General features: G+C 33.1%; 1 pseudogene; it reads left to right on the forward strand.

The window, feature by feature from the left end:
* The window catches only part of LOC135203988 (uncharacterized), a 33,786-nt pseudogene extending 23,291 nt beyond the window's left edge, over positions 1-10,495 (forward strand).
* The last annotated feature ends 1,781 nt before the right edge of the window (positions 10,496-12,276 follow it).

Consider the following 12,276-nt stretch of genomic DNA (forward strand, 5'->3'; position numbering starts at 1 on the left):
TTTATTGAAATAATGTGCTTTTCCTGTTGAAATGAGCTAAATTAAGTGAATGTCATCATAATATTTGTAGTAATGTAGCACTCTACCCAGGCATTAATGGAGACCTGAACTTGGTAGAGAATTAAGCAACAAATGAATGTGACTGGAGTGAGTGAATTCATTACACATGTAACCCTATTAACCCACAAGGTGCAGCGCGTCGCTAAAATCGACGCTTTATATGCCGTGTAAGGACTACAGGCAGTCCCCGGGTTACGACGGGGGTTCCGTTCTTGAGACGCGTCGTAAGCCGAAAATCGTCGTAAGCCGGAACGACGCTTGGAAATATGTCTTAAACTAATAAAAAGTTATAAAAACCTTACTTGTAATCCTTTGGTTACACTACATGTTGTTTCCTGTAGTTTTATGTACAACCTGGAGTTATTTTCATAAAAGAATGCTGGTTCTTGAAGGTAAAAACTATTGTAATACTCTGGTGACACTACATTCTTGAAGTTTTATGTACAACCTGGAGTGATTTTGCAAAATCTTGAGGGCTACAAGAACAGCTGATTACTATTTACGTATCATATAGACTAATTAAAGTAAATGTATCTTTAAATAGGCTTATATATTAGTATCAACAAAACATTTCCTGCCATGAGTCAGAGGCCGTTTAATGAAACGAACACTTCTCTGTCCTATCTGTTCAGAAAATAAACGTTACGTCAATCCCCGAGACCATTGTTGCCAAAGCGTCTCTCTCTCTCTCTCTCTCTCTCTCTCTCTCTCTCTCTCTCTCTCTCTCTCTCTCTCTCTCTCTCTCTCTCTCTCTGATCAAATTACATTGGAAACTTGACATACGATTGCCCTAATATACGAATGTTTTGAGATACAACAGAAAGTTTGCGAAAATACAAGCTTTGATATACAACGAAATATTTGAGATACGATTTTGCGATGAGTGTTAGTTGTATAGGCGACCGATAAATGGCGTTCAGTCTGTTTGTTTGTTGGTGCTGCATGTTAACACGTCGTTGTTTAGTTCGTTGTATTTGCGCCTATTTTTCGTGTTATTTTGTCTATTTTATTATTAACCATGGGTCTCAAAGCTAAAGACAAAGCAGGTGATAAGAAAAAACCCAAGAAAATGATTTCGATGGAAGCAAAACATGAAATTATAGCAAAGCATGAACGTGGCGTTCGTATCGTCGATTTGGCAAACGAGTATGGTCGAAATCCTTCTACAATATCCACGATCATCAAGCAGAAGGAAGCTATAAAAACCCCCGAGACCATTGTTGCCAAAGCGTCTCTCTCTCTCTCTCTCTCTCTCTCTCTCTCTCTCTCTCTCTCTCTCTCTCTCTCTCTCTCTCTCTGATCAAATTACGTACCGGATAATGTCTCTCTTTGGATACTTCGATTTTGCCAAATATTGAGGGCTACAAGAACAGTTGATTACTATTTACGTATCATATAGACTAATTAAAGTAAACGTATCTTTAAATAGGCTTATATTATTAGTATCAACAAAGCATTTACTGGCATGAGTCAGAGGCCGTTAACGAAACGAACACTTCTCTGTCCTTAACTCGGAGCGTCGGAAGACGCCTCTCTCTCTCTCTCCCTCTCTCTCTCTTCTCTCTCTCTCTCGCTCTCTCTCTCTATCTCTTTCTCTCTCTCTCTCTCTCTCTCCTCTCTCTCTCTCTGATCAAATTACTGGATAATGTCTCTCTTTGGATACTTCGAATTTGCGTTGTAATCTAACCAGAAACTTCGTTTTGTTATTATTACTGGAAACAAGCAATGATTTTTTCATTATTTGTGCTTTTGGACTGTTATATGTAAACTAGTATGTATTCATTCGCTCGGAAACTAGTTCCGCATATGAGGCGTCACTAAAAAACATAGAAAAATACAACATAAAAAGTGTCGAAAATCATCATAATCTCAAAATTTTTGTTGTAATCTAACCAGAAACTTATTTTTATTAATATACTGTGCTAAACTATAAAGGATTTTTATCATAGTATGCGTTTTTTAAAAGCGTCGTTAACTCGGAGCGTCGGAAGCGTCAGCGTCGTAACCCAGGACGGATTTTTCCATTGAATATTTAAGAAAAAGCGTCGTAACCTCGGAACGTCGTAAGCCGGAACCGTCGTAACCCGGGGACCGCCTGTACGTCGATATTAGCAACGCTTTATTTTCAAATTTTGCGGTTAATTTATTCCCTCCCCTTAGCTCTGTTTGAGTGACGTCAACAGTCTCACCAGCCATTCAGCTCACCCTTGGACATAAAGGATGCCAGATTTCTCGTAATCATAGTATCAAAATGGCATAATTGTGAACCTTCCGTCCAGGGAGGCTTTCATATCTTGAATTTACAACATTCTAAAATTTATATAAAGCTTTGTTTATATTGTAAATTTTGGTGATAATGGCTTTTGGTGATGATGCTTATTCTTTTCCATCAAATACTGATATAGAGACAGATGATTATAGCGACAGTGACGATAGTAATATATTGGTTTAAAAGCGACTGACGATAGTAATATATTGGTTTAAAAGTTAGTTTGCATATGTCCGTTAACATACACACATATACACCGATTCAACCAATTAATAACTGCTGTACATATTTTGCAATCTTATAGGTGTTTTTTGAATAGCTAAGGAGTAATATTGTCGTGAAAAAAAATGTGAAATTATCTCAGAAAATACGGCATAAAGCATTCCAAAACTAAAATGCATTTTTTGAAAAGAATGTTTTCTTTCCAAAATATATTCTTTTTAAATATTAATTTTCTAAATATCTTGTATTTCATATTTTATTATTAATCTGCAAAACAAGGAGAATACAACCATGTATAACATTAGGTGATAAGTTAAAAAATGAGCAAGAAAATATTGGTTCCATTACTGATGTTGCTAATGCATAATATTGCCGTCGTCCTTTGGTAGCAACCCCCTAGCACCTCTTGGGTTTAAAGGAAATGTGAAGTAAAATCTTGAATTATGATAATGAATTTGCTGTTGGGTTAGGCTAGCTTCTTCTTGTAATGTCGTAGACATTAGTGGTGTTTTTTTATTTTTCTTATCATCAGTAGCAACTTTTGTGCTTTCTGAGAAATTATGTGAGCTACATACCCTCAGCTGAATGAGATACATCAGCCAGCCATGGTACTCCACATGTACATTTAGAATTATCAAACCACTAAAGGATTGAACAGCTATGGTACACTAGACTTAGTGGTAAAATTTGAAAACCATGGAACATTGAATTACCAAATGTAGTGATTTTCATCCCAAGAAGCTACTACTGGAATCAACTGTAAGACAATGTCTAGTAATTTAAGATTTGTTTATTCCACATCAAGAGGAGGACTTCGTCAAAAGAATGGTCCAGTGTTCTTCCATGTCAGATTTTGGTTCTTGGAGGCAATGATTAATGCTGAGATTGAAAGGCCAAAAAGATTTAGGATGCTAGACAGAAATGGAAATAAGTACTTCAGACATTTCCTTTTGTTGTTTGTGACCAGTCAAAAGAGCTTTTTAGGATGTCAGCAAAAAAAAGAATGAAAGCATTCATGCAGTCCAATGGAAATGAAATATCAAGGATGCTTTAGTAAGTACAGTAAAATTACAGCAATTAATCTTTCTTTTTTTCTGATTATTATTAGATAATTTAAGTACACACCTGAACAAAACACCTTACTCTCAAAGGGCTGTCCAGTTTTTCTGTCACTTTTACTCCATTTCTATTGTAGAAATTTTCACATAATTTCTCTATTACAGATTGGGTTTGGCGAGTAAGGATGAATGCGAGAGCATTTTAGAAGCCAATAGCTGGGAACTAGAACGGTCAGCATCAGCTCTTCTAGATAAATTTGCGTGAACCGTGACTGGGTGGTATACTTGATGACAGAGTGGACTGGTTGCTAATCTTGTTTTGTGACTTTTGGAAAATTCATACAGTATGGTATGGTAGGAAATTCATGAAGCACTTTTACTAACCTCTATTTCTAAGGACATTCTCTTGATGCAGTACGGTATCTATTTGAAACCTACTTCATATGTTTAAACCTATAGTTTCTTTCATTAGATAAGTTATTCTAGATCTAATGTGACCTTTAAGAATAGAGATCAGCTATAGTAAACTCCACACTCTCAGAGAAGAGATTCTTTAATCCCATTGCTATTTAGGCTAGCCTCTTTTGTTATATGGATTTTCCAAATATAGTTTGTAAGTGGTTATTGAAAAGTAATGGTGATTTTTATTTTCCAATATTCTAGAAAAGCATAATCCCATAACTTTACCCCTTTTCTTGAGAAACTGGGTTTTGTTAGAATACTGTACAATACCTTTGCTATCTTTTTTTTAACATACTGTATTGTAAATTTTTGCAGATCTATTTTTGTACAATATTAATTTGAATTGCTGTATGTAGCTTTAAAATCTTGATTTGCTTTATGTGCAGATGGATGTGCAGCTAAACTACTGAAAAAGCTTTATTTTCAGAACTTCAGTCGACCCCCGCCTGTTCATGGCTTCACCTTACAGTATTTGTGGATTTTTCAGTGGAATGTATATCCACATTATTTGTGGAATTTTTCAAAATTAATCACTAATTACTGTATTTTCATGTTATATTTGACTAAATACACTTTTCATGATACACAAAACTACTAAAATAGGCAGGTATGTATGAGTATTTTTAGAGGAAGGTACATATAAGTATTTTTAGAGGGGTGTTTTTGGTGTTTGAACTATCAAAATAGGCAGTATTCATGGATTTGAGCTATTCGCTGGAGGTTCTGGTCTGTATCCCCCATGAAGCCTGGGTGGTCGACTGTACTCTGTACTATTATTAGTTTACCCTTTTAAAGGTTTCACTGTGTAGGCAGATTGCAACCGTAGATACTGGGTTCTGTGATTTTTCAACTTGTTTTTTATGATTTGTTAAACAGTTTTACATTTAAGAATTTCTTATTTATTTAAGTACTGTATTTGTTTCTGTTTTTGGCATTGGTATCTGTTGCTATGTTACTATTAGCTTGTTGAGATATGTTCATGTTTCCTTGAAGCTGTAAAAATCTGAATACATTGTTTATTAATGCAAATATGAAGGTTGCAGTGCTGTTGGTCTTATCTGTGAGTATTTTCCTGAATCACAAAGTTGGAGACAGAACGGCAAATATTAGTTTGAGTGTACTACTGGACAATTTTTTCTAGTTTCCTTATGTGTAACCAGATGTGTATTTCTTTTTTTCTGTTATGTCCCATTATATATGGTTGTGAAATTTTTGTACAAGATAGGAATATGTTGCAATATGATATTTTGTAATACTTTTCTTAGGTAAAACCACAGCATTCAAATAACATTAAAAATGTAACATATTTTCTTGAATCAGCCAAAAATATTTAGGAAATAGGTTTAATATGCCAATATTTTTAATTTTTTTTTTTTTTTTTTTAATCAAAAGATGACTTCAGCAAAATATCAAGGTTAGCAGTTGTTTGCTTTGTAATTGGCACAGCCCTCAGGAAATATAATGTTCAAACTTTAATCTGAACATGACAATTATTGATCAGTGATTTTGTGAAGCTTGTTACAGATGCTGTTGTGCAGTTTCAAGTGGAATGTTGCTTAACTGCAGTCTCATTGTGGAAATGCTTAGAATGCACCTTGATAATACCCTTGGAAGTTTTGTTAGTCTCTTAGCTATCAATTTTGATAGGCACCTCAGCCACTTTGTTACTGTTGAGGTCACAAGCAAGAAGTATCAGATTTGTGTTACAACATTCATTGGGTGACATTTGTTTTCCTCCCATGTAGTTGTAAGCTTCAAGTGAACCAGCATTCAAGAAATAACAAAGGCATTTATTTTCTGCTTGGTGTTTACCTAATCACCAAAAAATCTTGAGTCCATGTTAATAGGCCCTAGATTAGTTGAATGTTGTTTGTAAAAACAATTCTATGAACAGATACTTTGCAAAAAGTAATTTTTTCAATTCATGCTAAATGTTAAAGAAAAGGTTTCAGGACAGTAATGTCCTCGAGAGAGAAATAGAATGGTAAAACCAACCTGCTAGAAGTTCTATAGCAATGTTAGTGTAAAATTTTTGGAAAGAGATGAATGTTGTTGCCATCTGAGGCACTAGTATCCTGAGGTTATTGCTGTCAAGGGTTCAAACCCTTAGTTTGTTTAAAATTAGACTTGCATCATGAAACACATTGTTATTGGCATAAAATTATTACAGACAGGTACTGTATATTACCTATATCCCTTGGAAATTACATACATACAGGAACAGAGATGAACTTTCAGAATCAAAGAGTGCAGGAAATGAAAGACAGACCTAAATAATAATTCATTCATGCTTCTGATTTTTAGGAATTTATTTGTTAGGGCACTGAAGTTATATATCAAGATATCTGCTATGTACATGAGAAACAGAAGGCATCATACCTTTCATCAGGTATCCAGTATTTGAAAAATATCAGTCAAGTATCTTGTCTTCAAAAGCTGTCTACCCCTTATATACAATTTATAATCTGACTATGTCTTGCCAGGTCTTCATAGTTTTCACAGGGTGTAGGTCATTATTAAGTTAAAAAAAAAAAAAAAATCCATCCCATTTCTTAACTCATGGGCCTGTAGTTTTTTTTATTTTTTTATTTACATAACAGACAAGTTTTTAAATACTACTGCAGTTTTGAATTGCCAAAATTTTTCAAGTTTCTGAAGCTGCGCATTTCATTTTAAATAGCCTGTAAAAACAAAAATTTTTTTATCTGCCATCATTAACCCACAAGGTGCAGCGGGTCGCTAAAATCGACGCCTTGCATGCTGCGTAAGGACGGCTTCAAAATTATCAACAATTTATTTTCAAATATCACAGTAGATTTATTCCCTCCCCTTAGCTCTGTTTGAGTGACGTCAACAGTCTCACCAGCCATTCATCTCACTCGTGGACATAAAAGATGCAAAATTTCTCTTAATCATAGGTATAAAAATAGCATAATTGTAAACCTGCTGTCAGCCCGGGGGCGGGACCAGGGAGGCTTTTTCATATCCTGACTTTGCAATGTTCGAAAATTTATATGATCTTTATTTTGTAAATTTTGGTGTCAATGGGCTCTGAGGATGATGCTTATTCATTTCCATCAAATAGGGGTATCAAGACAGATAATTATAATGAAAGTGACAATAGTAATATTGGTTCAAAAGTTACTGTGCATAATTCAGTTAAACATATACACAGATTCAATAATGAAAGTGACAATAGTAATATTGGTTCAAAAGTTACTGTGCATAATCAGTTAACATATGCACACACATATACACCGATTCAACCAATTGATAACTGCTGTATATATTTTGTGATTTTACAGGAGTTTCTTGAATAGCTAAGGATTAACATTGTCATGAACAAATTTGAGATCTTGGAACATACTGCATAAAGCATTCCAAAACTAAAATGCAGATTTTGAAAAAAAAATTTCTAAAAAATATTTTTTTGTAAATGTTTTGAAAAGTTTCTTATATTTAACTTTGTATTATTAATCTGCGACACAAGGGAAATACAACCATGTATGACATTAGGTGATAAGTTGAAAAATGAGCTAGAAAATATTAGTTCCATTACTGAAGTTGCTAATGCATAATATTGCCGTCGTCCTTAAGTGGCAACCCCCAGCACCTCTTGGGTTGAAAGCATTGAGTTTTTAATTTTGCTATATTCAGCAGAATTTGTCAGTATTACAAAGAAAATGTTAAAAAATGACTCCAAACATTGGTGGTTATTTGGATGTAAAAATAGTATTAAATACTGATGAGTACTTTAGATAGAACAGTGATTCTCAAATTATAATTAACTAAAAGATGAAAATTAGATTGTTTAGAAGGTAGAAATATCCTGATTATGATTTAGATGTAAGATTTGTTCAGCCATTGTTGAGGTGTTGATATAGGATTGCCTTATTGTCACAAGATGATGGAGGCTATATGATTATGGGTAAATAATTAGCAATCTCATGTACAGATTTGAACATGAATCTCAAGGAGAATTTTTGCAAATACTCATGTAACTATGTACTACTGTATACTGCATATTTCTAATCCTAAACATTTCATGTGCCTCTATAAATAACCCAGACTTCTTTAGGTGCTTGTTATCTGTTGGTGTACCAGTATAATGATCTTGACAGTCAGTGAGAATCTTGTGTGTTTGTCTTTGAGGAAGGGAAGAGTTGATTATGCAAATCACTTTGAAATTTTTGATGGAATGGATATTATTGTATATTTGTCAAGTGTTAAGTAGAGTTGCTTAATTTTACAACTTTACAAATTTATATTAATTAAAAGAGCATTTGGATAGCCACCTTAGTTTTTCTTGTAGCTTCATTGCTCTTTTTCTTAATCCATCTGTAGTTACAGGAAAAAATAATTCACAATCTGTAATCTTTTGACATATGCTTTAGAACACTATGGAAATTGATTTCTTCTTGCAATTCTTCTTTCCTTTTATAATAAAAGTTTTTATGACACAGTAACACTTGTCAAATGTACTTCCTATTCAGTTTAAATTAATGATGGTTTGGCGCTATTGTAGTCTTGTAATAACAATTATACTATTGTAGTCAAAATTTTGTACTTCCTGGACATCAGTGAGGGATAAGTGGCAACACTTGGAAATGTAAGAATTTGTAAGTATCTCATTTAGGGAAGTGCTCATTTTCTACATTTTCATAATTTGCAGGTTTTGAAAGTTTCCTAGTTTTATATAAGAATTACATGGACTGCAAATATTTTATGTAATGTAAGTTCAGATTTTAGTATGAATTTTAAGACTGAACATTGTTAGACATACAAGATAATGGTGAAGACCCTATAATTAGTTATCTGGTAAACTACTTGTACATTTCTTAGAAGAGCAGTGGAAATGAAACCATTGAAGTATTATATTAATAGTTTTTTTTTTACATTGTAATAGTGAAGCAACAAATTAATTTTAAAATTGTCATATTTTTAACATTCTTGGCTTGGTTTAAATATGAGTGGGCTGATTATTTTATTTTTTATCAACTTATAATGATGAAAACATTTCATGTTGAAGATTTTCAAAAATATAAATGCATTTTCGAAGCTATGGTTTACATTATTTCAAACTTCTTTACTGTTCATGTACATGTGATTTTAAGTAGCTCAGCTTAATATCTTTATTCCTTGTTAATTAGCAGTATACACAATAGCCAAGATAATTTTGTATTTGTGTTCGTTTACCAGAATCTGGATTTACAAATAATCATACAGTTCAGTTCATAGGCTATGAAAAATAGTGTGGAGATTGATAAGATATGTACCTTAATTCCAGTTTCACATTCCTGGTATGGAAACTTACTGCCACTTGAGGTACCATAATTCTTTTCTTAAAACAGGTAGACATCATTAATTAAGGTTTCAAGTTGAAAATATTCATAATGGTCATTCTACATGGAAAATCCTTCAAAAAGAAATTGTAATTTTCACCATGGTGAAACTTAGATTTGGGTTGCAGCAGCTTAATTTGAAAAATGGTGTATTTTTTCACTGCTCTATACCTCAAAATTAAATGGAAAATGTGCAACATCCACGAAAAGCTAAGATTCTTGGCTGGTGGGTCACTAAGTACATTCATTAATATTTAATAAATGTTATTCTTATGTCCATCTTTTTCCAAGAATGCACAAACTTACATCATAACATAAAGGTCTTTAATATATGCTAACTGTTTCACTGTTGCTGAAGGTGTATAGTTAAACTCTAGTATAAAAGATGTTTTGTATAATGCTCCCTACTAGCATTTTGGGATTAACACTGACTAACAAAAGTTTATAAAACACACACTCCTTTATTCCTTTATTACCAACAGGTGGCTTACATCTGAGTAGTCATAATAACAATTAATTCTGGAAACTTCCAATAGTTCTGTAACCATAAATGTTGAACAGTGTTCACATAGATGTTATGACTGTGAATAAATGTTACATGAACACAAGGTTAAATTATGCAATGTGATCAATTAACAGTTGTAATCTAGAAAGGTATCCCACCATGTGTTGTGTCAAATTAACTTGGTATAAGCACAACCCAATGCTTTCCTGTTAACTTCAGAGTAAAATATCTTTGGTATAAAGCACCAACCGCCAATGCTTTTCCCTGTTTAAACCTTCAGAGTAGTAAAAATATCAGTAATAAGCATATTTATGAGGTTTAAAGTGTTAAGCAGTATGTTAAATGATTTAGATTCCCATAATAATATGTTAATAAACTATCCAAAGATATTCTTATATGAAATATGCATACACAGTGTATTTCTGCAAGTTGCCTGTCCAGAAAATTTAGGAAAATGGAATTTATATATATACTTTTTATCCACTACTTTCACTGATGATGCTATTTCATTAAAAAAAAAAAAGGTACATGCCTTACATTGTATATATGTACCAACTACTTGCCATGTGAAGAATTAGATATTGCTCCCTAGAATTATTGTATGAATAATCTTCACAGTTTGTGATATGAGATTATTTTTTTAAAAGCCATAAGTAAGATCAGCACTGTATGTTACAACTACATCTGTTGTTATCAGTACCACACATTGTATAAAAGTAAAATATTTATTTGAAAACTTTATTATCATTATTCCTTTTAACTTTTTAGCAGTAATTTTTTATGCTGAAAGTATAACCTGTGTTTAAAAACTGAATAATAATGGCACTTTCAAAATCTTAAAATAATATTCAATAGTAAATTGTTCAGCTCTCTAAGGTGCTGCAATAAAGTCCATATCCTATAGAATCAGTTGTTAATAAATACTTAGAAGATCTAAGTAGTATTATGTACAATTTTACTATAAAGCCACAGCTAAGTGTTATACAATAAAATTTTAAAAAATTAAAAGAAAGTAACGTAAGATTTTGCTGCCTTTTATACATTAATGAGTCAACACATTTCTTGAAGTAAAAATTACAAATAAAACTTGAAAATGCACTCCAGCTTTTCATAAAATTCCTAAAAGAAACTTACAAGTGGCTCTACGTTTCAGGCACTGACGTCTGAAGGAGTTTTAGATGATGTGTTGCTACCACCACTACTATATACCTCAAAATAAGGCAAAAAGCTCTTCACGTAAGGCGTTTTGTCATTCCGTTTTCCTACGCTGTGAGAACTTTTTCTTAAAACTACATTTCTGGACGGTAACCTGGGTTTAACAGTCGATGGATTTCCATACTTATAACTGTCTGCTTTTAAACCACAACTGTCAGTTCCATTGATTGTCCAAATGCTTCTGGTTTCACAAATCATATTATGATAGTCAATGCTTGGGGAAACAGGACTTGCAAGTTTTTCATGATTAAACACACCAACTTTATGTTTACAAGGTTCTTTGGCAAGTGGTAATTCATTTCTTTCGGCCACTGGTCTGGTAGAATCTACATGTCTAGTACCTTTGAAGGAAATTTCATCTAAATCCAAGTTTGCTTGAGAGAAATGAGTATTAATAGCATTGTCACAGCTCCCAAATCTGTTTAAATGGTTGCCCAAAGGCAATTCAAGACGGTTAGTTCCTTTTTCTTCAATTGGAACTGGATTATCAACCCAACGATTCTGTTGACTGCAATCAGTGCCTTGATTACTAAACATTTCATCAATGTCAAACATCAAGGGATTTTCATTCATACTTTTTGAATCCACATCTTCATCAAAGAGAGTTTCTAGACAATGTGTATTTGATGTGATCTTATGAATTTTTGAAAAGTGATCTTGGCTAGAATTCTTATTGTTGGTCTCTTTATTTATTTCCATCCTTTGCTGATCCTTTACATACTCCTCTATCTTTGCTTTCTTGGTTATGGGTTTTTCAGTTGGTAAGCACTTGAATAGGCTTTCATATGAAGGATAATCATTAATCTCTAACCTTATGCAATTTCCTATTTCATCTTTGTTTTCACTGTTATTTCCAATATTCTGATCAATACAATTAAACTTTCCATAGATTTTTATATTTTGGACTGCTTCCTCAGGTGCTTCTGCAAAGGAACTTCTAGGATCACACATAAATTTTTTAGCTTCTCCGGAATCTTTCTTTTGATTACCAACAGAGCTGACATCCTCCTGTGACAATTCTGTTGGTTTCTCGTCATTACCAAAAAGTCCACTAGAGCTTTGCATCTTCATGTCCTTATAAGTAAAGCTATTTTTCCTTCCATATGTTCTATCATTAAATTTATTAGTACCCTGCACATTGCT

This window comes from Macrobrachium nipponense, chromosome 44 (assembly GCF_015104395.2).
Source record: "Macrobrachium nipponense isolate FS-2020 chromosome 44, ASM1510439v2, whole genome shotgun sequence".
Classification (NCBI taxonomy): Eukaryota; Metazoa; Arthropoda; class Malacostraca; order Decapoda; family Palaemonidae; genus Macrobrachium; species Macrobrachium nipponense.